The sequence below is a fragment of the Canis aureus genome, chromosome 38 (assembly GCF_053574225.1).
Source record: "Canis aureus isolate CA01 chromosome 38, VMU_Caureus_v.1.0, whole genome shotgun sequence".
Lineage (NCBI taxonomy): Eukaryota > Metazoa > Chordata > Mammalia > Carnivora > Canidae > Canis > Canis aureus.
The window spans coordinates 13,673,018-13,700,815 of NC_135648.1; the positions used below are offsets into that span (position 1 = coordinate 13,673,018).

The 27,798-nt window shown below is 34.0% G+C and overlaps 1 long non-coding RNA gene across 2 annotated transcripts in view; it reads left to right on the top strand.

Annotated features, from left to right (window-relative positions):
- Positions 1-27,798, top strand: part of LOC144307195 (uncharacterized) — a 185,764-nt gene that overhangs the window by 11,625 nt on the left and 146,341 nt on the right. Inside the window, exon 1 of one of the 2 annotated variants that reach the window (XR_013374130.1) lies at positions 27,514-27,711. The exons of the other annotated variant lie outside the window; for it this stretch is intronic. This is a non-coding gene — a long non-coding RNA (uncharacterized LOC144307195). Of the gene's footprint in view, positions 1-27,513; positions 27,712-27,798 lie in introns of those variants that run through there. 2 annotated transcript variants of the gene reach the window in all.

A 27,798-nucleotide genomic window follows, 5' to 3' on the forward strand; every position in this document is an offset into this window, starting at 1 on the left:
CACAACACCCAACACCAGACAGATGGCATCGACAGCAATTTGCTTGTCACATATACCCTCCCACAGCTTGTCAGAACCACATAGGGTCTGAACTCAGGAACAGAGTAGATAAACAGAGGCTGTGGGAGGAAGGTTCTGTAGTAAGAAGAGGATGAGGTGACCCTCAGTTGGCAAAGCCTTCTTTAAATAATTCTGCAGGCTGGCAGGGAACTTATGCCTGCCACTTAAGGATAAGCAGAATGTATGCCTGGTTTCTATGATAAGGAGAAGTGTTTGGCTAAGGTATCTTATCCAAGGAAACAGAGTGGGGAGACAAACTGGTGGTTTGGCCATTTGAAGTCCTCCCAATTTTTCCAGATGTCAAGGCAGCACTTAACATTGAATCTTAATTTCAGACCCTACACCACATCATTGAATATGTTTAAAATGATTACATAAGGGATCCCTGGGTAGCTCAGCGGTTTAGCGCCTGCCTTTGGCCCAGGACGTGATCCTGGGGTCCTGGGATCAAGTCCCACATCAGGCTCCCTGCATGGAGCCTGCTTCTCTCTCTCTCTGCCTGTGTCTCTGCCTCTCTCTCTGTGTGTCTCTCATGAATAAATAAATAAAATCTTAAAAAAAATAAAATGATTACATAATATTTTACATTATTCTCTTCTCATTTTGACTCACATTCCTGATGAATGATACCTGGAATATGACCCATGAAGATGTTTTAGTTTCTAAAATCTGTGCCTACCTGGTTTAGTCATCATGGAAGCAATTTATTTCTGAGTTAAAACTGGGCTTCATTTGATACTTATGTGAAATTCTCACTGCCAAAGATTGACAGTAACATTAAAGATATATTTTACTATATCCATATAGCAGATCTATGAATTTATCATTAAATAGATAAAGAGAAATCACAAGTTCAGATTTCAAAGACCCAGGGACTCACACCCAATACTGCTCCACTAAGAAGTTGGTCTATGGTAGAATTAAGTAATGGCTTCATCTTTTCCTCATTCTGTCTAGTAGAACAATACTTATCATTGTTGATATATTATGGACATTTAGTCCTGCCTTTTACAATCATGGCATACTCTTTGTTAGTTTATTTTTTAAAATTTTTATTTATTTATGATAGTCACAGAGAGAGAGAGAGAGAGGCAGAGACATAGGCAGAGGGAGAAGCAGGCTCCATGCACCGGGAGCCTGACGTGGGATTCGATCCCGGGTCTCCAGGATCACGCCCTGAGCCAAAGGCAGGCACCAAACCGCTGCGCCACCCAGGGATCCCTCTTTGTTAGTTTAATGAATATGACTTTTCTATAAGATAATCAGACCCAAAGTAGTATACACCTCTTTGAAAAATCATACATAATTTTAGCAAATTCTGATCTAGATTTTAGAGTGACTTTTCAAAAGTCAATAAAAATGCAAATGTGTTTAGTGTGAACATTCAACATCAATGCAATTGTTTCACTACAATTATTCTGCATGCTATACTTTAGAAAACATTTAAGACATGGCCAATTGTTCATGGCATTTCACTGAAAAAAACACACTTTCACTACGCTTTTTGTGTGAAGAGAATTTTAATTCAATAAGCTCAAATATACATATTATTGAGTTATATCAGGAACATATCATTGCAAGGAAATTTTATTTAATTTTTAAGATTTATTTATTTGAGAGAGAAAGCGAGCATGTGAGCATAGCAGGGGAGGGTCAGAGGAAGAGGACAAACTCAAGCAAACTCCAGGCTAAGCACAGAACCCCACAGGGGGCTTAATCTCAGAGCCCTGAGGTCACGACCTGAACTAAAACCAAGAGATGGTCACTTAACTAGCTGGACTATCCAGGCACCTCACAAGGAAATTTTATTTTTAAATGAAATAAACATAGATTGAAAGTTTATAAAAAGTGAATAGTAAAATATTTAGGGATAAATATGTAAATAAATTCCCCCAGAATAAAAAAATTGTCCATATAATTAACAACTTGTCCATTATGAGTAGCCTTCCAAATGAATTATAATGTTATATATATATATATATATATATATATATATATATATATATATTTCTTTTGCTTGTAAAAAATTAACATGCCCATGTTGAAAACCACACTGACATTAATGCCCTTTGAATGGGGCAGTGCTCGTTTGGCAGGGTATGGTCATATTCTTATTACTAGTTTTTGTGCTATAAGAAAGAAAACAATCTCCTATAATTTTAAAGGCAGAGCATATGATCTGAATCATGGTTCAATATAACTGGATGCAAAGTTTAAGAAACTTACTATAATATTAAATTTGTTTCAGTGGTTATGCTGATAATTTTATGTAATGGAACACAAAAATTTCCTTAAACAATAGATATTTATTATTGACTCATGTAGTTGAAAAATCCTTAAGTAAGATGAGCTTCAAGTATGGCTCAGTTAGGTGGTGGGATACCAGTAGATCTGCTGTCCTCCACCGCCAACTTATTTGTCTTGCTCTTGGGAACAGAAATCATAGTGACTGGGTTTCCTACTCACTTCCAGAAGGAAAGGGAGGACTTTCTGAGCCATAGGACCTTTGTCCTAAACCTTGTTTGTATTAAGCCAATTTAGCCTATATGAATACTTCTGAAGCCACCATGCCGGGCAGAAGAATTCCAGGTGCTCACTGATTTAAATTGGGAGTCTTTTTTGACAAAATCATCCTTATCAGGTAAATGGTATTAACTTGACTGTTTTAGACTACCCAGAAACTGGGCTAGTCATAATGAGAGTAGATAAAATGAGCTTGGCAATAACTACAATAATGATCAAGGAATAGTATAAGTATTATGCCAGGAGTTTTTCAGGAAATGTAAACAATGTTAATTACAATTTTTATAAAATATTAAGAGCCAGAAAATTATATTTATATATTTATCATTATATCCATAATAACCTGTGCATTTGCTTAATAAACCTAATAAAACTTATCCTTCCCCTCATATCAGGGAAAATAAATTTGTTATAATATGATGCTTTTAATAGCCAATATAAGGCTGTTTTTGAAAGTATATTTTTAAATGGAAAACAAATCTTATAGGAATTACATTTTTATTACTTTTTTTCCTGATGATAGGATAATCTACATTTATCCAGAGGGATATGTTTCAAGACCTCCAATAGATGCTTAAAACCAGAGATAGTACCAAACCACATACAGTACCTATATATACCATGTTTTTTCTATTTTTTTCTGGTTTTATACTATGATAAAGTTTAATTTATAAATTAGGCACAATAGGAGATTAACAATAATAACTAATAGTGAAATGGAAAAATTACAACAATATAATGTAATAAAAGTTATATGCATGTTTTTTGCTCTCTCAAAATATCCTGTATTGCTCTCACCTTTCTTGTGATGATGTAAGTGGATGATAAAATGCCTACTTGATGACAGAAAGGGAGGTGAATGACATTGGCATTGTGAACTAGCATTAGGCACTACTGACCTTCTGACAATACATCAGAAAGAGGATCCATCATCTGCTGCAGGACCATGGTTACCACAGGTAACTGAAACTGCAAAGTGAAACTGAGTAATGGGGTCTACTGTACAATTTCATTTAAGACAATATGGTAACGTGGGAATCAGTAAAGAACAAAATTAATATCACTGTTATTTCAGAATTTTAGAGTTCGAACTATCAATATAATAGTGTATTTTATTTCAGTCTTTTTATTTTAATTAATTGTGTAGAGAGAGTGGGGGAGAAGGGGCAGAGAGAGAGAGAGAGAACATCCCAAAGCAAACTCTGCACTGAGCTCAGAGCCTGAAGCAGGGCTCAAACCCAATGCCAGGCTGGGGATCATGACCCTGAGATTAGGACCTGAGTCAAAATCAAGAGTTGGATACTCAACTGACTGTGCCACCCAGGTGCCCCTCAGTCTTTTTTTCTATGTATAAATATATTTATAAAATTAAAAGAAATAATTTTGGAATCACATTGTACAATCTCCTTTTTTCTCAAAATATGCTCTCTTCTTTCTTCACTCATTATATCAAATCATGACCATTTTATATTGTCATTAAATATTTCTCCAAAGCCTGGTTAATCCATGCCTGTTGCAGCTGATGGATTTATGGTTGTATATTTCCATTTCCCTTATTGTTTTGCCATCATTCTCACTATTGGGAATTATACTGCAATGGATAGCCTAACTCAAACTTCTGTTACATCTTTATTTCTATTTTAGGATTTTTTTCTTTACAAATAATATTGCTATTTTAGGAATATCTGTCTCCAGTTTTACTACTCATGCATTACTTTGGATATGTTCCATTTCAATGAGAATCTCATTGACAATGAATATTTTATCCACTATATCCTCACTTCTCTTAATTTTGATGTATAACAATTTGATGATTCCAACATTCACCTTGTGGACATAGTAAATACTATTTTGTAAATGTTTACAATTTTCTGTGCATTGGAGGTTAACAAAAGGCAGAACTCTCATAAAGGTCAAATACGGACCCTAGAGGCTATTGGCCTGAAGAATAGCAAGGGCAGAGAAAGGAAAGGAAGGCATTGGGGAGGAACATGCTAATACCCAATAGTCCCTGGTATATTATAGTTTTAAGTGGAGTATCATAGTTCAAACCAACATTCCAATTTTATGTTTCTACAGTTTTCTTATATGTAAAAGTTTAGAAAAAGTACATTATTTTTATAACTAGGGCATGTTCCACAAACATCCGAGTTTGGATAACCCTTTATATATTTTATTGACTTTACTTTTTTAAATGGTACACTAAACAATGACTATTTTTTGATGGACAAATAAAATGATACAAAATTGAAGAAATTATTTTTATTTCATTTAGGAAAATAATATTATCATTGGTTGCATTCTTATTTTATATGCTTTTAAAGAACCATGAGTATACTGCTTCGGGATAGGAGAAAAGGTTTTGTTTACATTTTGAGTACATATTTCAGTCCAATTATTTATTGGGTAAGATTTTATATTCCGTTCACTCTTGCTTTGGGATAAAGCAGTGGAGTTTTATTCTTCTGCTTATTTCAGTATCAAAATAAGCTAGCAGAATAAATAAAATACTTTGTTAAGTTTCAAGAAAATATTCAATATCTATTGTCATTTTGAATGGCAAGACATTTATCTTACAAGTTCATGTGGTGAAGTGAAAATGGAAAACAAGCCTCACTACCAAATATGGGTTTGTCAATTATGAGAAAGATACCCTAAAAATATAAAGAAAAATAATTGTAATTATCTATGTCCAATATGAAATTAATCTGTTCAAATTGCTTTTTTTGTTTCCCTAGTTTCCTGTCCTTCTATCTGAATGAAGCAGGTACTTATAATTACATGCAGCGGTGCACAGGGTCCTCCTTCTTCCCTGATACCAAGCTTTAATGAATTTCATTATTCTTTTTTAATTTACATACTCTTGCAGAATAAAGATTCCCAAATCATTAACTAATTTGATATGTCTGAAATACCAATTCAATTGTCTGGTCCCCTGAGATTTTCAAATATCTTGTTCAAACACCTCTTAACTTAGTTTCTTAATTAGATACACCGTGATGGATGGGCTTTTATACCATAGTCTCAGAGGAACAGCAAATCAGCCTAATTTTTATGACAATTTAGGAGACTTAGATTAAAAGTCATTTAAAATAATCAAGTCAGAGTTTGTGAAGAAATATTCAGGGTCCCAGGAATAAGTGTTTAATTTACAGACATCTGAAGTGATATGAAAAATGTTAAGGATGCTGATCATGTTCTGTTAATAAATGCTAAATATTACTAAATGAGGTTAAAAATATATGTTATTTGGTTTTAAGGAAAAACACTGCTTTACAAAGATATCAGGTTTATAGAGAAAAAGGATTAAGATATTAGAGATTATAATAAACAATGCTGTAAAAATTGTTAAAATTTGCAAAGGGCTTATTTTTCTCCTAGTCTCCACAGGAGTCAAAAAGTATGTCACTTTTATCTATATCATTCTTCTATTTTCTATTTCCTTTTCTGTAAAATGAATGTAAAATATCTATGGTAAAATAAAACAAGACTGAAAAAGAGTTTTGCATGTGTTTTACTAAAATTTGTCTGTTTTTTATAATGGTATTATTATATGTGTGAAGGTTTTGATATAATGATATATATGTATATATCAGAATTCTACTACATAAATCATGTTTTAGAGAATCTGATTTAAACTACTCAGAAATTTCATGCATTTAATAAGGTTTAATTTATTTTTGTTAATAAATCCTCCCTAGTCACTGAAAACAACAGGCTATCTATAATGTCACTTTCTACAAACTAATTAATAGAATGCACTTGAATATTACAGCAGAGATAATTTTAGAGGAATTCTAGAAATATTAATTTTGTCATATTATGTCATTTTATAAGGTCTTGGCAAAGAGTAGGCACTCAATAATTATGTACTAAATGAAAGAATTCTGGAATACATTTTAATCATCTGAATATCCACTAAATTGTGCATATTTCTAGCCTGACAAGGTATTGTAGTGGTGGAGAAATAATGAATTCACATTTAAAAAGCCAGTATAATTAAAAATGCAAAGGCAACTAAGCACTGTAATATTCTCTCATATTTTTTAAAGATTTTATTTATTTATATGAGAGAGAGAGAGACAGAGCACAATTAAGGGTAAGGAGCAGAGGGAAGGGACAAGCAGACTCCCTGCTGAGCATGAGCTCTATCAATCCCAGGACCCCGAGGTCATGACCTGAGCCAAAGTCAGATGTTTAACTGACTGAGCACCAAGGCACCCCTAATATTCTCACATACTTTTCACTTAGTGTGATATATCAACGTATAAACATTATTTTCTATGTTTTTCCAATAAAATAATTTGTGTTAGGAGATACCTCAAGCAAAAGTTGATGGCTTTTAAAATATAGGCAATAAATTGTTTAGTCTAAAGCTATTGCGCTTTGGAATTTCCAGGAAAGGTTTATTGAAATCTCTTGGATTACATAGAATGAAAAAGTAGCAAGCACATCAAACTGGAATCAGGACTTAGGATTTAGCCCCCTCCCATCATTAACTTTAAATAATAATTTCAACTTTTATGATTGCATTTTCTTTCTCTGTAATCTAATGAGACTAAGCAAGTCATTTTCATCTGTAAAATTCAATGAATTTGAAATTGTACATTTGTGGCTTCAGTATTATAATGTATTTATATAGTAATTATATATGTGTTGAAAGTATGTACACAGAATAAATATATTACATATATATTATATACTGAATATATATAGAATCAATGTATAAGAACCACATACATTATTTTTACAATATAGAAAGCATACATTGTATATAACATCTGTGTACCCCTGTGTGTATGGATGTATATAGAGACATGTATTATATAAACACCCAAATATAAGGTAATACATAATCAGTACCTAATAAAAATATTCAGTTACTAAACAATTGCTTATAGTATTAGTGTTAAGTTAAAACCTTAGAAGATTAGACTGAGTCATGTGAAGAAGCAATATATTAAGACCAAAAATATAGAAGTGTTCAACTAAGAAAAATAATGGAAATAATAGACAGTGACCTTAAAATAGTAATCACAAATACGCTCAAAGATTTAAAGAAAATCTTTAAATCTTTGAGCGTATTTGTGATTTTTTTATTTAATATTTTTAAACATAATGAGGAAAGAAAAGAAAAAAAAAGAACTAAACTTTATAGAAATAAAACCCAAAAGGTCTGAAATAAAAATTCATTGGATGTAATTAACTATAGATGAAATGAGAGAGAAGGAAAGATCATTGAACTTGAAAACAGAGCAATAGAAACTATCCAAAGCAAAACACAGAGAGAATATATAGACTAAAAATAATTAAGACTCTTGGTATAATTTAGGAAAATACTAAGCTGTGTAATGTATATGGAATTAGTATGACACGGATGGGAAAGAGAGGTAAAAAAGGCAGAGAGAAAAAAAAAGCCAACTAAAGAGAAAACGGCAGAAAACCTTCCAAATTGTAAGAAAATCTAGACCTACTGATACAAGCTCAATGAACTGAAAGGAGTATAGGCACCTAAAAACACAATTAAACTGAAAAAACTAGTGTCAAAAATAATATTTTAAAACAAATAAAGTCTCTATATGCAAAGGATTATGAATAGAATCCTCAGACATATTATAAGAAATTATACAGTCAGAAGACAAAAAAGGAACATTTTAAAGCGCTGGAAAAATAACAAACAGTATACCAACCATTGTTCTTATTTAGAATAACATTCTAAGATAGGGCTTTTGTTTATGTAGATTTCACTTTATATCTGTTAGAATGGCAATTATCAAAAAACCAGAAGCAAATGTGTTAGAGAGGATGTAGAGAAATTGAAAGCCTTGTGCACTGTTGTTGGGAATTGGTGCAGCTACTAGGGAAAACATCATGAAGATTTCTCAAAAAACTGAAAATAGAACAAATATATGATTAAGAAACTTCACACATAATCAAAATAATTGAAATCAGAATATCAAGGAAATATCTGCACCCCCATGTTCATTGCAGCATTATTCACAATAATAGGTATAGAAGCCACTTAAATGTCCATTGATGAATGAATGGATAAAGAAAATTTAGTATTTGCACACAATGGAACGTTATCCAGTCATTAAAACAGAAGGAAATCCTGCCTTATATGACAATGTCGATGGCTCTGGCATGATTTCATTTATAAGAAGTATTAACTTAAAAAAAAAAAAAGAAGTATTAACATAGTCAAATTTGGAGCACGCAGGTGGGGGGCTTAGTTGGTTACGCATATGCCTTTGGCTGAGGTCATGATCCAGGGTCCTGGGATTGAGCCCCTGAGTCAAGCTCCCTGTTCTTTGGGGAGTCTGCTTCTCCCTTTCCCTCTGCCATTCCCCCTGCTTGTGCCCACTCTCTCTAAAATAAATGAAAGAAAGAGAGAAAGAGAGAGAGGGAAAGAGAGAAAGAAGGGGGAGATGAGGAGATACTCAATGAGTATAGTGTCAGACAAGTAAGATAAATAAGTTCTAGAGATCTGCTGTACAATATTGTGCCTATACTTAATAATACCGTATTGTGCACTTAAAAATTCACTAATAAGATAGATCTCAAGTCAGTGTTCTCACCAGAATAAAAAAATAAAATAAAACTGAAAAAATTTAATACCTCTTTATTGATTGAAAGTAACAATAAAATATGCTATATTTTAAGGTAAGGAAATATTTCAATTAACATATGCATACCAAAGTCATTATCAAATATCACCTCATATCTGTTAGAATTGCTATTATTAAAAAGATAAAAAAATAACAAATATTAGCAAAAATATGGAGAAAATGGAACTCTTGTACACTATTGATGGGAATTTCAATTGATACAGCCACAATGGAAGACAGTACAGAGATTTTTCAAAAAATTAAAATAAAAACACCGTATAATCCAGCAGTTGAGCTTTTGATATTTATCCAAAGAAAATGAAAATACTAATTCAAAAAGATATCTGCACCCTCATGTTTATTAATGTATTATTTACAGTAGCCAAAAATGGAAGCAATCTAAATGTCTATTTGTCAATTCACATATAGATATGAATATTATTTATCCTTATAGAAGAAGGAAAGGAAATCTTACCATTTGTGACACATGAATGGACCTTGAGGGCATCAGTTAGACAGGGAAAGACAAGTACTGTATGATCTCACTTGTATGTGGAATCTAAAAATAAAGGCTCATAGATAGATAAAGAGAATAGATTGATGGTTGCCAGAGCTGCTGGGCAAGGAGTGGGCAAAACAGGATGAAGAGGGTCAGAGGGTACAAAATTCCAGTTACAAGATTTAAAAATTCATAGTATAACATGGTGACTATAGTTAATGATACTATATTGTATATTTGTAAATTGCTAAGAAAGTAGATCTTAAAAGTTCTCATCAGAAAAAAAAATTAACAACTATGATGACCCATGCTAATGATTTATTGTGATGATCATTTCATAATATATACAAATATTGAATCATTTTGTTGTATACTTGGAACTCCTGTAATGTTAAATATCATTTATATCTCAATTAAAATTATATATATAAAATGGGAGGACATTGGCAATGTCTTAGATTTTGAGAATCTCTTAATATAAATATGAGATAGCTAGATTCTCATAATTATTTCTGCATTCAATCCATTATGTTTTTTTTATACTTCAAGTATATGAAGAAAATCTCTTCCTAATACAGATAAGTAATTTGAGAAGTTAGAAGTATTCTAAAAACTTTTTCAGATAATCGTGGATGTTTTCCTTTGATATAATGTCAAAACTTGACAAGTGGTAGCTTTTTTTTTTTTTAAGATTTTATTTAGTTATTCATGAGAGGCACGAGAGAGAGAGAGAGAGAGAGAGAGAGAGGCAGAGGGAGGAGCAGACTCCATCGAGGGAGCCCAACGTGGGACTCGAACCTGGGGATCCGGGACCACGCTCTGAGTCAAAGGCAGATGCTCAACCACTGAGGCACCCAGGCGTTCCGACAAGTGGTAGCTTCTTAAAGATTAATTTCAATAAGGAATCTGAAACCATATTAGTGTACTTTTTATAATTTGTTACTTTAAAATTCATTAGTCTACTTTATACTTTGAATGGATCTTTTTCATATGAATGGTTTTGTAGCATCCTTCATTGGTCACTTAAGAAAATATCAGTCCACAGAATTATGTAGCTCTTCCAATATATAAAAAACCATATTCAAAATGAATTAATTTTAGTTTATAACATAAGTAGACATAAAATATATAATAATAATATTGTCCAAAGGTAAGAAAGGGAAAATTACATTTTTGTAAGATTCTATAACTTAAGTATAGAATATATTTTTTGAAAGTCGACTGTAAGAGAAGTATTGAAAATTTCATCCTCAAGTATAGTTTTGTCTATTTACCTTATCAATTCTATCATTTTTGGCTTTATGTAAATATATCTATTAGGTTCATAATATTTCTGATTATTTATCTTTTTTATAAATATCTCCTTCTGTCATTATAACATTTTCTTATCTATGATAATTTTTCCTGTTCTAAATTCTACTAAGCCTCTTAATTACTATGTAATATGAATGTTACTTCTCTAGGTATCTTTTGTAGAGTGTTTTGTGTAATATATTTCCTTGGCCTATTTAGATTTAAACAATGATTTTATTTTAAAAGTGATTTTCCTGTGGAAAACATAGTTCAGTCTTTTTGTAGTTCATGACAATTTCTGCCTTATACTCTTGAGCTTAAACCATTTATATATAATACTCCTATCACCATGATTGAGCTTAAACTGCTCTTCGTTTTCTATTTTTGTTTTTGTTCTTTGCTTCAGTTTTTGCATTTTCAGCCTTTATTTGGATTAATTTAATGCCTTTTAGTATTGTTTTATTGCTACTATTGGTTTAGTAATTATCTCTCTGTTTTTTCTTCCTGTTATTGCTCTAGGGTTTACAAAATGCATGTTTTTTAAAGAAACATACATTTGTTAATGTCAAATAAATATGATAATATAAATCAAAGACTACTAGTAATATCAAAATTTGATTAATTAAAAAAGTTACATTTATAAATCATCCTTGTTTGTACTACATTCGTTTTTGAATATTTTGTTAAAATATACTATTTCTGGGCAGCCACAGTGGCTTAGCAGTTTAGTGCTGCCTTCAGCCCAGGGCATGATCCTGGAGATCCGGGATTGAGTCCTATGTGGGGCTCCCTGCATGGAGCCTACCTCTCCCTCTGCCTATGTCTCTGCCTCTCTCTCTCTAGCTGTGTATCTATGAATAAATAAATGAAATCTTTAAAAAAAATGTTAAAAAATAAAAAAAATAAAATAAAATAAAATAAAATATACTATTCCTTACCCTAGGAAGTTATTGAAGCCTTGAAGTGCATATTTTCACAAATTTCAAATTAGTGTACCAATAAATACTAATTACACTTAAATCATTTTATTAATATGTAGGCTTATTATAATAGTCCTATTACCCATAAAATTCATTTTTTAAAATGGTATGTTTTTTCAGAGGTCTATTCCAAACAAAATTCATTTTATTCTAAGTAAGATTCTACAGAATTGTGCAGTAAATTTCTGACAACTTTATATGGGGCTGACAATGAGGCAGTGGTTGTAGCAAACATCAAAAATTATTCTGGACCTGAGCTTAAGTGACAGACCAAAATTGTTTGAGTCCAGGCCAAAGCTGTGCTCAGATTTGTATAAGTGAAAGATATAAGAAGCAGTGATTAGAGAGGGAAAGAATAAGAATAAGCGAACCTGAATTAAACTGGAAGGCAGAGAGTGACATTAGAGTACAGAATTAGAAGGCGGAATGAATGCAAAACAAAGACTTCTCAGCATTGTCAAGGAAGTCACTGAAATATTCTCTCTGTGGGACATTTGTAGAAATAGCTAGCCTTGTACTAATGGAATAACAATGCATAAAAGCCATAAAAAAAGAACAAAAGGTGCAACTTACCAGAAGATATATGCTCAGTATGTAAAACCCAAGGAAAAATATGGCTCTGACTACAGGCTTTAAAAGGTAGCACATCAATCTCTGAATAGGGAAGAAAAGCAAATAATTCAGAGTATTTCTTCTGAACAGATAAAACAAAGTCACAAGAAAAAGAACATGTTTTTCTACTATTTCCATATGGAATACTATGGAAAGAAACTAGAAAATAGAATGTTTTTACATTGTATATATTAAGAAGAGATATACCTCCAGCTACTTAGGTCTTTATGTTTTTAAAGAAGTTCATTTCTATACAGACCAGTGAGATCACATGTGAAATATGAATAAAATCTATCTCTTTCCTTAGATTTGGAAAAATAAAACAAAAAGTGGCTAAAATAAGGATTAACAGGGGAGCCTGGGCAGCTCAGCTGGTTAAGTGTCTGACTCTTGATGTCAGCTCAGGTCATGATCTCGGGGTCGTGAGATTGAGACCTGTGGAGGTTCTCTGTGCTGGGCATGGAGCCCGCTTGCAATTCTCTCTCCCTCTCTGTCGGCCTCTCTCCCTCACTTGAATGTTCTCTCTCTTCTCTCTCTCTCGCTCAAAAAAAAAAAAAAACAAATTATATAAATACTGATTTTTTTTTTTTTTATGGATAGACATTATTGTCAGTGACTAATCATTATCTGACGAAGTATATCACTGATTAAGGCAAACAAAAAGTGAATGCCTACTGGCACCTGGTGACCATAGCTGATTTCTAATGCAGTTGAATTCACTACATGCATCGTGACTAATCACTGGGGTGGGTGTTTTTTTGACACAGTTTTTAGACACCATTTGTTTTCTATAACTCTTATTTTCATTTTCTGTGTAACAGTCTATGGAAGAACGGCTTCAGACCACTTAATTGTTGTTCCTACCCATTCAGTGGCCTGAGCAATGGGACCTGTGGCGCAGGCTTCAGCCACAAGCTGAGCACGCCAATCTTCAGTAGGGAACAGCCAGGTAGGCCACCTGCATGCCTTCAGACTGGTCTGCTACCCCCAAATTCTTCCTCAGTCATACAGCCTTTTCAGCAGTGGCCTGCTCTTCCTTTTCAATGTCTTCAAGATCTCTGGAGAAGTACGTATCAGGCACGACCTTCTGTGTGTGCTGCCACATATGCACAGAACTTCCTAGGCCAGCATCCACCACATCAGACCCACTGAGTCAGCTCACTTATTGCGTGGGATGACAAAGTCCACAGAGAGCAGAGGCAAGTGTGTGTGTTATACAAAGCACTGGTAAGCAGATTAACAAAAGCTGCCTCTGTGAGGGGCTGATGCCTCAGCCCTGGCATCAGCTACCACCAGAAATTACAGCTCCCAGAGGCCTCTTGATCTAATTAGTGAAATTTCCAGGAGTGAAGCAGCCAGGAGTAGGAGCAGCTCCAGGACAGCAACAAACTTTAGCACAGCTCACAGGCCAGTGTTCCTGGAGAATATTGTAGCCAAACCAATGTGAATTTGCTCCTTGGCGAGTCACAGATAGAAACCACACTGGGTGAGTTGTCACGCAAAGGAAATTTTGCAGCAAACAAGCAGACTTCAGGGAAACACTCCCCAAGCTGTGACCACGCCCCGCCCCCCCTCCTACCCCTGAGCAAGGGTGGATAGGTTTCTATTATTTAAGGTTGGAATAAAAAAGGGAATCCTTGTAGAGGCAATCCTTGTAGAGGCAATCCTTGTAGAGGCATAAGGATGCTCATGTCCCTTAAGGAAATATATATATGTTGGGTGTTATGTAATTGAGGCTTGTGCTCCTCCTTGGGCAGAGATTTTAATATTACAATGAAGTAAATGTAATTGATGGTCATTCTGGAAATCATTCCATAGTTCATCTCCACAAGCATGAGTGGAGGGAGTATACTCAAACTGCCATGAGTGGTCTGGGCTTGCTAGACGTCTTGCCAGGACAGTTGCTCTTACTTGAAGGGTGGTTTCATTTTCCATTGGCCTGAGTTAAGAGATAAGCTGGAGAGGAGGGCTTAAGGAAAAATGTGGGACAAAGGTCAGTGCGTACAAGCATGTGGGCAGTAAAGGTCAGGTCTTGTTCTAGAAGGTGACAATATGACCCTGACATCATTCAAGATTCCCATGGCAATAATGGCATGAGCTGCCAGCAGACACTCCTAGATTCCCTTCAGATTCATGATGTAAATGTCATACTTTTCCTTTTGTTTAGATGTACTGTTCCATTTGGAGGTCAAGGTTGGCACTACCTTGGGTTGGATTTCTACTATAGGGATTTGAGGACATCCCCTTCCTTCATTTTCAGGACATCAAGAGCTCCGGACATTCTGAAAGTTGCCCTTTAAGTTACAATGTGAACCCAGAACAGCACTGTATAGACCTCTCTCTAGGTAACACAGAAAAGCTTGAAACTCTAATTTTGAAAGCCCTTGTATACAAAGTTAAAAGACAAACCACAGATTGGGAATAGATACCTGCAATGCACCTAACAAAGATGCATTGATGTCAAGAACATAAATAGAACTACTACAGAACAAATAGTAAAAGACCAATTATAAAAAAAAGGATATATAGGGTGCCTTTTAATCTGCTTTTTAAAAAATATTGCCACATGAAAATGGGGCATCAAAAAATGTTTGTGCCAATTGTTAAAACATTTTTTTCTGTCTTTCATCTAGTTTTGTCTGAAAGTTTGGTGGATACTCAAAGGAATAAATTATATATATATATATATATTTTTTTCTGACTTTATTCTGTTTCTCCCTTAAGAGAAAGCATTGTAGTCCATTGTAATTTATTATATTATATTTGCATTGGCCAGATCTGGTTAAGAGATATTAGAACTTGGAAAATATATTGCTGAAAATAGAGACATATGATTAAATCAACTTGCTTTTCTGTTTTCTCCATACTCTTATTTATACATATTGAAATGGACAAATGCATCGGTGTGGCAATGAGAAACTCATTGTAAAATCTTCAAGATAATTTAGTCTTAAAATCTTTTTACTTTTATTTGTGGATGGGTTCAGGGTAGAAAGAATTCCCATCATTGCTCAAACAGATAATTTTCTAATGTTTAACAAAAGGTAAGCAACACTTGTTCTAGTTTGTGACTGTAGCAGAGTAAAGTATGTTTATGGGCAGTCCATTTAGTGCTCAAGAGCAAGATGAGGGCAGGAGGACATAAATTCTGTTAAAAAAGAAACAAGCCCAAAATGGAGTCCTTGTCCACAATAGAAAACCAAGATTTAATTGCTGTTTCGACCTATCTCAAGAATATGACCTTTAATAGTCAATCTGAAATTTCCTGATCACCATTAGTGAAGTCACCTGTATCATAAGCACCCTGCCATTCCTTTTCTACCCAGAAGATGTCTTGACCTGGAACAATCCTTTCTTTTCTCTTGCAAATAACTCCTTGCCCCCTTTCTTCCTATAAGAAGCTTCCATTTTGTACAACTCCTCAGAGCATCTCTCTACATGCTAGATGGGATGCTGCCTAATTCGTAATGGCTTTGGGATAGCTGCAATAGTAGCTGGAAACAGATAAGAGAATTTTCAATGTCCTTTTGAAGCTTTTAACACCAATTGCTGGGGAAGCATATTTTGCAAAACCGACTCTAGACCCTATTTCTTTCTCTTATGCTGCTATATTCCATGGGATTTGAATTGATATTTGGACAAGTTTAATTAGGTATTGGGGGAGTAAGAAGGGGTGAAAAAGACCTCCCTTTCTCTAAGTAACGTTTTACTTTTCTGACTTTTCCACATTCTTCAGACATGTTTTCCAAAGGTTTTATTTGAAAAGTACTTTTATTTTGCTTTATTTTTGTTAAAGGTTAGTAGTACTCTAGAAAATTGAAAATTCAATAACAGCTGAAGGGGAACAGAATGTCACCCCAAAATATGCCTCTTTGGCATCAGGATTATTTTGAGCTGAATATTTTTGAGCTGAATATTTTTTTTTTCAAACAGTAGACAGGAAAAGCTCTGAAAATGACATTTATAATTACAAGAAAAATCTCCATTTGGAAGGGCCTCTCCCCTCTATACCAAAAGAGGATGACTCTAAATCTCTCAAAACTATTTATGGAGAAGGCAATGACTTCTATCTGCATAACAACTTTGCCCTTGTTTACAGTGCTTTCTCTGATAACCTCTCCTACCTGGCTCCAACAGCCTCCACTCCAACATATTTTGTTTTTAGGTAAGATGGTATTTAAGGTGACCACTTGGGCCAATTTGGGGAGTTACTCATTTTCCTGGGTATTTTCCATATATACAGGAGTATGTATGTTACTAAAGTTCTGTTCTTCTCTTGTTAATCTGTCTTCTACCACAGAGGGTGTTTCAGCCAAGAACCTAGAAAGGCAGAGGGAAAATTATTTTTCTTCCCTTACATAGCATAGGACCAAAGTATACTTAATAAGAGAAGGAAATCAGCAGCTTTTGTTTCATCAGTAGAGAGATCTCATTTCAAAAATCAATTGTTCTGCATATATATCTGTAATCAGCATTTCTTTAACCTGAAATTCTTAATGAATCTTTAAGAATATTGCTGTCTCGTGATTTAACTGGCAGAAAGATGCACATTGTAAACAAGCTTCCTTTGTTTGCTTGTATCTTTGATAAGACAAAAGGAGTTTTGCATTTTGCATTTGTTTTAAATTTAGTTTTCCAGATATTTTGAATTTTGGTACGGTTGATTATTTTTAAGTAGTCTACAAAAGGATCTCTCCTGATGCATTTATATTATATTTTCTCATTAATGTAGCCATTAGTATTCATCAAATCAGTATTGGAAGATAGTCTTTAATTGACAAAGATTTTGGTGCAACACTAATTAGAATTGAAATTTTTGAAAGAAAACTGGGTAATTACAGTTCAACACAAAATGAGAAATGAATTGAAGCTAAAGGAGTCAAGGAGTTTGATAGTTCTATGCGCTAATTCAAGTTACTAGACGGGGAAGAAGCTGAAAACACACAGCTGATAATGACTCTCAGCTTAAAAAGCATGCCTAATCATTAAATACATATGAATAAAAAATAGTAAACCAAAATCTAAGCATATCATCATTTCTTTTAATATCTTTCTTAACTGAAACCATAATATACCTGAAAAGTTGTTTCTTTCTCTTTTTTTCCATGAGTGTCCTCCATCCTAAGCAGTCTCTTATATTCTAGACTTTTGAATTTTATTTAGAAGAAAGTAACTAAAATACACACAACATACATATTGAAGTATTAAAATAAAATAAAAATCAGCACTGACTTATATATTCTCACTTAAAAATAAATGTAAAACAAAACTAACAGTAAGCATTTCTATGTTCTAAATAATATATACAAACTGACTTGTATGATAAATTTTGTAACATCACTATTATAACCTTAACATTACAAATGAGGAATCTAAGGAAAAAAGAGGTTGAAAGTTTGCCCAAGATTATCCAGTGAGCAAATGACTCTCAAAAACCTATATAATCTGGCTCCAGAAATTATATTCCAACCAGAATGATATTTTGTTGTAATCACTGTACAATACTAGTTTTCAATGTATTACAATAGTGATTTTTTTTGCACACAAATATTGATAAAAACACCTTTGACATGGATTTCCTATTTTCATTTTATTCAAACATTAACCTTCGTAACACCACAAGGCAAACTGCTGAAACTCTTCAAATTTGTCTTTCATTATTTTCCAGTAGAATCTGATATATGTAAGAACTTACTGACTAAAGTGTTTCTATATATTAAGGCATTTTTCCATATCATGTTGCTGTGGACTCAAATAAAATAGGTGAGTTTCTACATTGTGTTGTCCTTTTTGAGAAAAGAAAGAAAGAATCTTTTTTTAAGCAGTATATTTAGGTGGCGTTGTCTGTGGAGTTTTGTGAATCTTCTACGGTCCAGCCCTCTGCTATGCCAGGGAAGTTTAAAAATCCTTAGAGGATTAAGTCTATTATAATAAATATTCTTTCACTCTTCCATATAGATGACCTATTTTTTTTCTTTCTCTCTTCATTTCTCTTCCTTCTTCCCTGATATCTTATTCCATATTTTCTCCTACTTTGTCTTTCTTTCTCTACTACCATGTCTCTTAGTTCCTATGGTAGATATACAGTTTCTGTCTCATTTCAAACTACATGCAGAAGTATGACAGAATCGTTCCAAGATTAAATTTTGTCCTGAAGTATAATTATTATGCAGAGATATTTTAACAAAAGCTAGCTTTGAAGCTAAAACCTTTATATTTGTGAAAGAATTTGGATATGCATTTTCTTATTCATTCCTTATAATACTCTGATAAATAAACACTTTCAATGAAGAAAAAGAATAGATTAGGTGATGGCCCATGGCCTCAAAGTTAGTAACTAGACAAAAAGAACCTAGCCCCTTAACAGTGCCTCAGCCTGCGATTTCTCTGACACGCTGCTCATGGGCGCAACAGGTAAGCTGAATGGGATTAATGGAAAATCAAGTTGTTATCATGTGCTATGTACTGTTGGTGTTCACAAAGAAATATGCGATATTGCCTGCCATGTAATTAGGAGCCAACAATATTGACATGTACTTCTCAAAGAGAGTACAGCCTGAGTGAGTGTACAGTATAGTATACAGTAGTTTTCAGAGTCGTTTGGAATCCTTGTCCCAAATAGTTCCATCAATGGTGCTCTTCAGGCCCTGAAATTAGAGTCACTATTTTCAGGGTTTAAGACTTTTTGGTCTTTGAGAGGTTCCCATGTCCCTATATGCATTAAAAATACATGCTAAATTTTTTCATAGATGGCTAGGACTTTAGTGTATACAACATGAGATACACACCTGGTGGATGACAACATGAGATATACACCTGGTAGATGACAGAAGCACAAGATAGGAAGGATGGGATGAGGGAGTGGAGTCCCAGTTTATCATACTTTCAATTAGTGCTGGTTTAGTTGCCAGTCTTGTTTCATCTTTGACAGTTCTCATCAAAGAATAACAAGATGTCCTCTTAGAGAATTATATAACTCACTTGCTCTCTAATTCACAATCAATATCAGATGTTGTTCCAAATTATTTCTCTTTTGAAATTGTCCTATATTTCTATAAGCTCCTTGTTTGGGAGTGTTCTTATTTCAAGGACTGAGCAGTTCAATGGCCAGGAGTTTTGCCTGTTAGATTTCTCATTCAGGCCTATCTGTGATGCAAGTTTTCACATTAATTGACTGATGGATCTTATTATACATTAATTTAAAGGACATTTCCTTTGATACAGTCTATTACTTAGAAGGGAAGATGAATAAATACTGTCTTCATCATATCAAAATGTATTCATTTAGAGAGAGAGATTTTTTTAAGGTATAGAACTCAATAAAATTATACAGTACTATATCTTCTAAGCCATTTTGTCACCCAGACTGAAAGGCTTATGCTTCTTTTGTGATGCTAATTGCTTCCTATAATATTGTCTGTCACTGGTGCTTTCACCTACTACATCATCAGGCAACTAACTTCAGCTAATCTCATCATATAATTTAATCCTTGATGTGAATGACTGAAACAATCCTGATGCATTAACTGACAGTCTAGATATGGTTAGGTTTGTCATAGACTTGCAGAATTTAAACCTAAACAGCGGGGATCCCTGGGTGGCGCAGCGGTTTGGCGCCTGCCTTTGGCCCAGGGCGCGATCCTGGAGACCCGGGATCAAATCCCACGTCGGGCTCCCGGTGCATGGAGCCTGCTTTTCCCTCTGCCTGTGTCTCTGCCTCTCTCTCTCTCTGTCTCTATGAATAAATAAATAAAGTCTTAAAAAAAAAAAATAAACCTAAACAGCTAAACATATCCTTAGATATCATCTGGAATAACCACATACTACATACAGAGATAATTAGGTTCCAAGTGTCTTTCCTAAGATTATTCATTGACAAGAAAAGAACCTCTTTCTCAAATTACCAATTCTTGGCCATTTAATTCAATTAACAGCTCATAGGAGGTCTTTAAATTCCTAAAACCAAAGACTTTCATAGAGACTTCGGATGTCATGATGGTTTGGAGGGGGCGTTGGAGAAAAGGAAAATATTTTTGACTAAAACAGTTTTTTTTTTTTTAATTAAAACATTATTTAAAATCATACCACAAACAAAACTGCCCTGCTGTGACTAAGTATCAGGAGGAGGGTGTGATGTTAATTTAATTAGTTTCTCCTTTTTTTTTTTTTTTTTTTTTTGAGACTTTACCAAGAACACTGTCCTCATTTGGGTTAGTGAATTGCCCAAATGCTGTATCTAAGTGTTAATGAATTTATTTAATTTGATATGATATCTAAATGCAATTAAAGTAGTGTTTCGATAGAAGACTCCCCAAACACCTGACTAAAGATTAAACCATTGGATTTCCTGACCCTCACTCTCTGGGGTTAGGAACTCAATAGGATACAGGAAAACAAATCTTTGAGTTTCCTAAATAAAAAGGGATTTTGTATTTCAATGTAGACTTGGCATTTAACTGGTTATTCTCTCTTAAATAGAAAATATGGTCTCTGACATTAAAATGAAAAGTCTGCACACATAATATTATTTGCACTACAGTAAAATGTTTTGTTGTCAAGCATTACAAATTCAGATTGCATGGCTTCCTTATAGAGTCTGTACTTCTCTCTCTGATCAAATACTTCTATACTGAATGTCACTTTAAAGAAGCCAACATTTGAATCTTTGTGTATTCTCCTAGCTGCTAAACAAACTTCAGAAGCAAAGCAAAGCAGTGACCTTGAAATGTCCCCTTTGCCACAGTAAAATCACGGTTAGTTTTTCTGTGGTAGAGAGTTTGCAAGATGTAGTATTTCTCTTTTATATCTGGATCTCAAATCGGATGCATTTTCTCTGAAAATATCATTTTAAATGAGTTTAAAAACACTTTTTTGAAAAATAAAAAGGAACCTACTTTAGACTCTTTTAATTTATGCCCAAAGCAGCAAAGGTAAGAGTTCAGCACATAATTAGCTTAAAATATACCCTAGAACATATCTGACTCATCATGCTTTAATGAGTCTCCATAAGTAGATGATCTCTGCAAAAATAAAACAGAATACTGATTACAGAGGCCTTGACTCCTACCTGAGTAGAAAAACCTGTGAGGTGTATCGCTGGAGAAAGTTTAAATGTCACAGAACAGAAATGAAAACAAAACTTGGCAATTTAATTTTCTTGACTTGCCAATGTGTAAGAAAGATCTAAATCAATAGGAATTTAGTATGTAGGCAGAGAAATAGTTTCTTCTTGTCACATAAACTAAAAAAAATATTCAATTTTTGTTAGGAAAAAAAGATGACATGCCTCACCTACATCTCAGAGTGGCATATTGTATGAAAGAAACTAGAAGTAAAAATATTTGGTGCTTATACATAGTCATGATTTAATGTGGCACATTAAATTCTACATTTAAATCCCTTTGTTAGGCAATGTTTGCATAATTCTTTAGGTAGAAAATGCAGCAATATGCATTAGCTCATTAGTATACCTATTTCCTATACAGCATTACATGCTGCTACTAAGAACTTTGAAAATTTTAGAATATTATGTTTAAAAACTATTTTTTTTTATATCTGACGTGTGTGTGTGTGTGTGTGTGTGTGTGTGTGTACAACTATCCATGGGAAATTTGAAACTCCAAAAATAGAGAATAAAAGAAAGTGAAGGAAAGTGAAGGGAGGGAGAAATGTAGACAAAATAAAAATTATGAAAATTATTAATCTTTGATTTTTTTTTTACTATCTTTGCTTAGCAATCTGGAAAACTATTTTACGTCAAACATTAGAGGATATGACCCAGGAGGTGAGTTTCAGGAATGTGGTCTCATAAGCATGTGTAAGACATCTGTTTGGGATACAGAGGCTTTTTCCTCTCCATGGAAAGGAAAAAGTAAAGAAAGACAAATGCATTAATTATAAAGTTGATGGAATTTTTGTTTTCTCTATTCCTCTGACAGCTGGGAAAAGGGATTTTAAGTAAAAGAAATGATTTTAATATTCCCTAACAAGGGTATTAACAAACAAGGGAACATAGAATTTTATTCCCATGTATTGTTTATCTTTGAAGGAAAACTACACTGATAACTAGCAATAGGGATGCCTGGGTGGCTCAGCGGTTGAGCCTCTGCCTTCGGCTCATGGTGTGATCCTGGGATTCTGGATCGAGTCCCACACTGGGCTCCCTGCAGGGAGCTTGCTTTTCCCTCTGCCTATGTCTCTGCCTCTCTCTGCATCTCTCATGAATAAATAAATAAATCTTTTAAAAAATAACAAGCAGGAATATGAATATTACAATAGGTATAAGATTATTGCCATATCAGCTCAATCTAGAAAATAATGTCAACTGATGTAATTACTTTTTTTTCCACCAATGGCAATGTCAAAATCTTAGACAGAAACAACAAAAAAATCAGTATATTCAATCCATAATTAAACTTTATAAAACATTTTGAGTTACTACTACCTACTGGGGACACTGAAAGATACATGAGGCCCAAGAAGAAAGATATATAAGGCCCAAGTTCACCTGCCAACAAAGTAGTGGCATAATCAAATAAATTATTATAAATTATAATTAAATTTTATATGATTGCAGAGGAAGAAGTCATTAATTCAGGGCAAGTCAAGAGTGTCAAAGAATTTATAGAGAAGTGGACATCTGTACTATTCCAATGTTTGAAAAGGACTTTGATTCAAAGTTAGGGAGGAAGGAAATCATTCTAAGCATTTGTGGTAGGTTGTAATATATCAAGACTAGGTATGAGGAATAAAGAATTATGAAGGGAATGTAGTTGTGGTGAGAAAATAGAACACAGAATTTATTAAAATAGTAGCAGGTGTTTCAATGATTTTGTAAACATTGGTCAACTAAAAATGGAAGACAAGCAACTGGGAAGTTCGTGTGCTTCTCTTTTCCCTTAGCAGCATGAATGATGGGATGCTGTTGGGAATTAAGATGGAAGAAAAGACTACAAGTGAGGGCCAATGTTCTCATGAGATGTATGACATTGTGAGGTGGCATGGGGAATAGTTAGATGACATGAGGATATTCTGGTCTATCTTCTCTCACCTCTTGATATTTAAAAATCCTCTATGTAAGGATTATATGGAAAGTCATGAAAAATTCTGTAGAGACCCAGGAGGTCTCTTAGCAAGGATTATGGGCAACAGTTGGCTCAATGCAATGGTTCAGGAGAAATCAATTACAGTAAAGTGAAGCATAAGGGGTTCTTTTTTAAAGATTTTATTTATTTGTTTATGAGAGACACACAGAAAGAGGCAGAGACATTGGCAGAGGGAGAAGCAGGCTCCCTGCAGGGCCTCTGATGTGGGACTCCATCCTGGGACTCCGGGACCACATCCTGAGGCAAAGGCAGATGCTCAACCACTGAGCCACCCAGGTGTCCCACATAATGGGGTTCTGAAGGACATTTAGAACATGATAGAAGATAGGCAACGGGAAAGGCTTAAAATTTGCTTGTTAACAAAGGGTGACCATGAGGTCATATCTAGATTTTCCTGACTTCATATTTTGAGATAAACTTTTTAAAGATTTTATTTATTTATTTGAGAGAGATTGAGAGAGTGAGAGCATGAGCAGGGGGAGAGGCAGAAGGAGAGGGAGAAGAAGCAGACTTCCCACTTAGTAGGTGACTTGAGGCTCAATTCTAGGACCCTGAGGTCATGACCTGAGCCAAAGGCAGATGCTTACCCAACTGAGCCATCCAGGTGCCCCGAGATAAACTTTTAAAAATGAAGTTGTTTTATGTTTCCAGAAGCTATAAGATCCTAAGTACAAAAAGAGAATAATTGTGATAAGATTTTAAACTAAGGCATCAATTTATTATTGTCTCTGCCTCTTTTCTACCCAAATGAGGTCTAGTATTTTCCTCTTAAAATCTGTCCTGATTTTCGCAGCCTGCATCAGTATTCCATTGTCAGAACACCTGCAGTCTGATTTGTATGCATTGTCTTGCACAATCCTTAATAAGTATGTGCCTGGAGATGGCATCTTCAGAGGTGTATTATATGTTTTTACCTGCCTTGATTAAAGCAGTGCTGACTATATAAGAGCTATTCAGTAAAGGCTTTCCTCTTCTAATGTTGAAATGGCCTTAGGATAACAAGCTAATGACTGAGGGGTTGTAGGTTATGCAAGAGCCTTATAGCCTATTTCTTCTTCTGAAAATATCTATCCTTATGTCAAAAATGTTTTCCAAAGCCAGTGGATTCTTCTTTTTTGATTCAGAAAATTACATATACTCCATATACCCACGTATATCTATATGTATATACATATATATGTAACTTTAAATGGCTTGGTCAATTTTCTAAAATATTTGGAAACCTAGATGAACTGTGTAGCTTCCAGTATGACTGCAGTAAAAATGGCAGAAGAATAATTAATCTTCATTTAATTTTACTGGACATTAACAAAAGAAGAAAGGATAGTACATGAAATGGAAGTAAGTGGCTAGAAAACAAGAAAAGCTCTATTTTTGTGAACACACTCACGGGCCCACACTTGATTAAAATGATGAGTTCCCTGGGGTCCCTGGGTGGCACAGTTGGATGAGCACCCAATTCTTCTTAGTTTCAGCTCAAGTTGTGATCTCAGGGTGGTGAGATTGAGCCCTATATCAGGCTCTACGCTTAGCACAGAGGCTGATACCTTACTTTCCTTTTCTCTCTGCCTCTCCCCATGCTTGCTTTCTCAAATAAATAAATATTTGAAAAGAAAAAGATAAATTTCCTACAGGCAAGAAAACCAGACAAGATTCATGACCTGATGTTGACACAGTAGGGGAATTAGATTTAATTCAATAAATGCGTATCGAGCTCTACTATGTGCCAGATATTCCTTTAATCACTGGGATACAGTAGAGAACAAGACAATAAATCCCAGATTTTACAAACTATATTTTAATGTCATACAAATATATAATTACAGATTTATAACAATTAAATTCCTTTATAAATATTCTATATTTATATAGATGTGTGTTTATATACATCTATATCAAAGTCCACAGTATATATTAACTTGGATTACCTGGGTATTCAAAATTCCAATGTGATTTTTTTTTTTCTAATCACTTTGTGCTGGCATTAGTTCTTCACTTTAAGGACTTAAAAATGTTGAGGATTTGCAAATTATATTACTTCTGCGGATATTATTAGCTGTGGGTATCACTGAAAGGAAACTATTTAATTAACTTGTGAATAAATTGATAAGTCCATAGAGTATTATCCCCCCTAACTATTTTGGGATCTGTCCTTGTCCTTCATTGTTCTTGAAACTTGTAGTTGAAAATATAGTCATTGTCTCTTTATAAAACCATACTTTATAGGATTACTTGCTAAAGTATTATCATTATCATAAATAAAAACATGTTTGTTGTAGAAAAAGAGCAAATGATTGTAAAAAGACTTTGAATTAATCCACAAACATTTAGATTCATTATGGTGCTTTTGGTACTCAAGTTTGTTACATTTAATAAAGCCCATAAATTTGAGGAGAGGAACTAGGAAACCTCAAAATAACAGCTTAACACATTTTAATCCGACTTTTAGATGGATGAGTTAATAAAATATTCAATTATTTGAATCATTTCCTTGCCCCTTTTATAATTCTATACCAATTTTTCCAATTCTGGGATTTGGCTTTGATTTTGTTGAAATTCATAGACATTTCTGTTGGGTGGAGGTTTTATATCTCACTGAAGTTTGAGTGGGCTATTTGTCAATCATACATTTCTACCACCCAGAATGCAGGATTCCTTACCAAAGAGTGTCTTGTGTTTCCTCTTTCCTGGCAAGGGACAGCCCCTACACTCAAGTATAGTACCCCAAATTGTCCTATGTATGCTAGACATCTCTTTACAATTTTTACGATTTTTAAATACAGCCAAAAATTATTCAATATTTTTTATCATTGAACGAGTGCCTGGATACTCTCCCCTTAAATAGTAGTGGGTTTGTGACTACTTTAACCAATAAGTATAGCAGAGATTCTAAATGTCTTCTGAGATTGGGTTATAAAACCAAGTACTATCCAATATTGTTTGCAAAAGCACTTGCTGTTGGAACTCTGAGTTTCTATGTGAGAGTCTGACTAAAAAGTAATACAAATATAATTTATTTATTATTTCATACAATTCTAATGTTACTCTAATAAAAATAGATTTCCAGTCATCCTTGCCAAGATACCACACTTGTTAGTGAAGCAGCCTCAGACACTCTGCCAACAGAACAACACCGCTGACCTCCATCAACGCCACATAGATCACATGAATTATCCCTTCCAGATTTCTCTGAATTTCTGATGTGCAAAAAGATGTGATTTAATAAGATAATTACTCTTTTAAACCACTAAGTTTGGAGTAGTTTCTTATGCAGCATTAGATAACCGAAATGCTTCCTATCAAACCTTCCTTGATTTATGATCCATTTAATTAGCTCTCAGCTTTTTAGTTGGAAGAATGTTACTTGCATACCCATATCATAAAACATCTAATCAGATATTAATTGTTGGTGATACAATTTTAATATATTTCCATCCCTCAAAATCATCCATATATGAAAATGGATAAATATCTGTAGTCTAGTTACATACTTCTAATGAACATAGTATAGCCATCAGAATTGGAGAAACAGAGAAGGGTTTGAGGCAGAACATTCTAGTGAATCCTTAAAAAGACTAGTAAATGAATTTGTCCAAACTTGTATACATCTAGGATTAAATTTTTAACTAAATTCAAAGAACACCTATTCTACTTCCGCAAGAGCATATTTTCTATAGTCACTGGAATTTCTTTCCAAAATAAAATAACACATTTTGAGTAAATAATTAACGTCTGGGCTGGTTGGGGCTGATAAAGGCCTTTCTAGAATGATCTTAAACTCCCATAGCACCGTTTCCTTGGAAACAACAGAGCTCAAATAAATGAGAATGTAATATCAGCCTCATTCATCAAGCAAAACTACACCTGCATTAGGGAAAATATGAATTGGCATCCAGGCCTGAGGCTTGCATGACTGAAAAAGTATTAATGATTGGTGGGAAATAGAGGACACAGCTTCTATCATATTGCTCTTGTCCATGAGGTTGTACATAGCTCATTCGAGGGGAAGGCAAAGGAAACTGTGTACGTGGGTAGGTACCAGGAATCCTGATGAAATGATGATGTACTTACTGTATCTACTGTCTTGCATTCTTCTATAAAATTAGGTAAATGAAGTG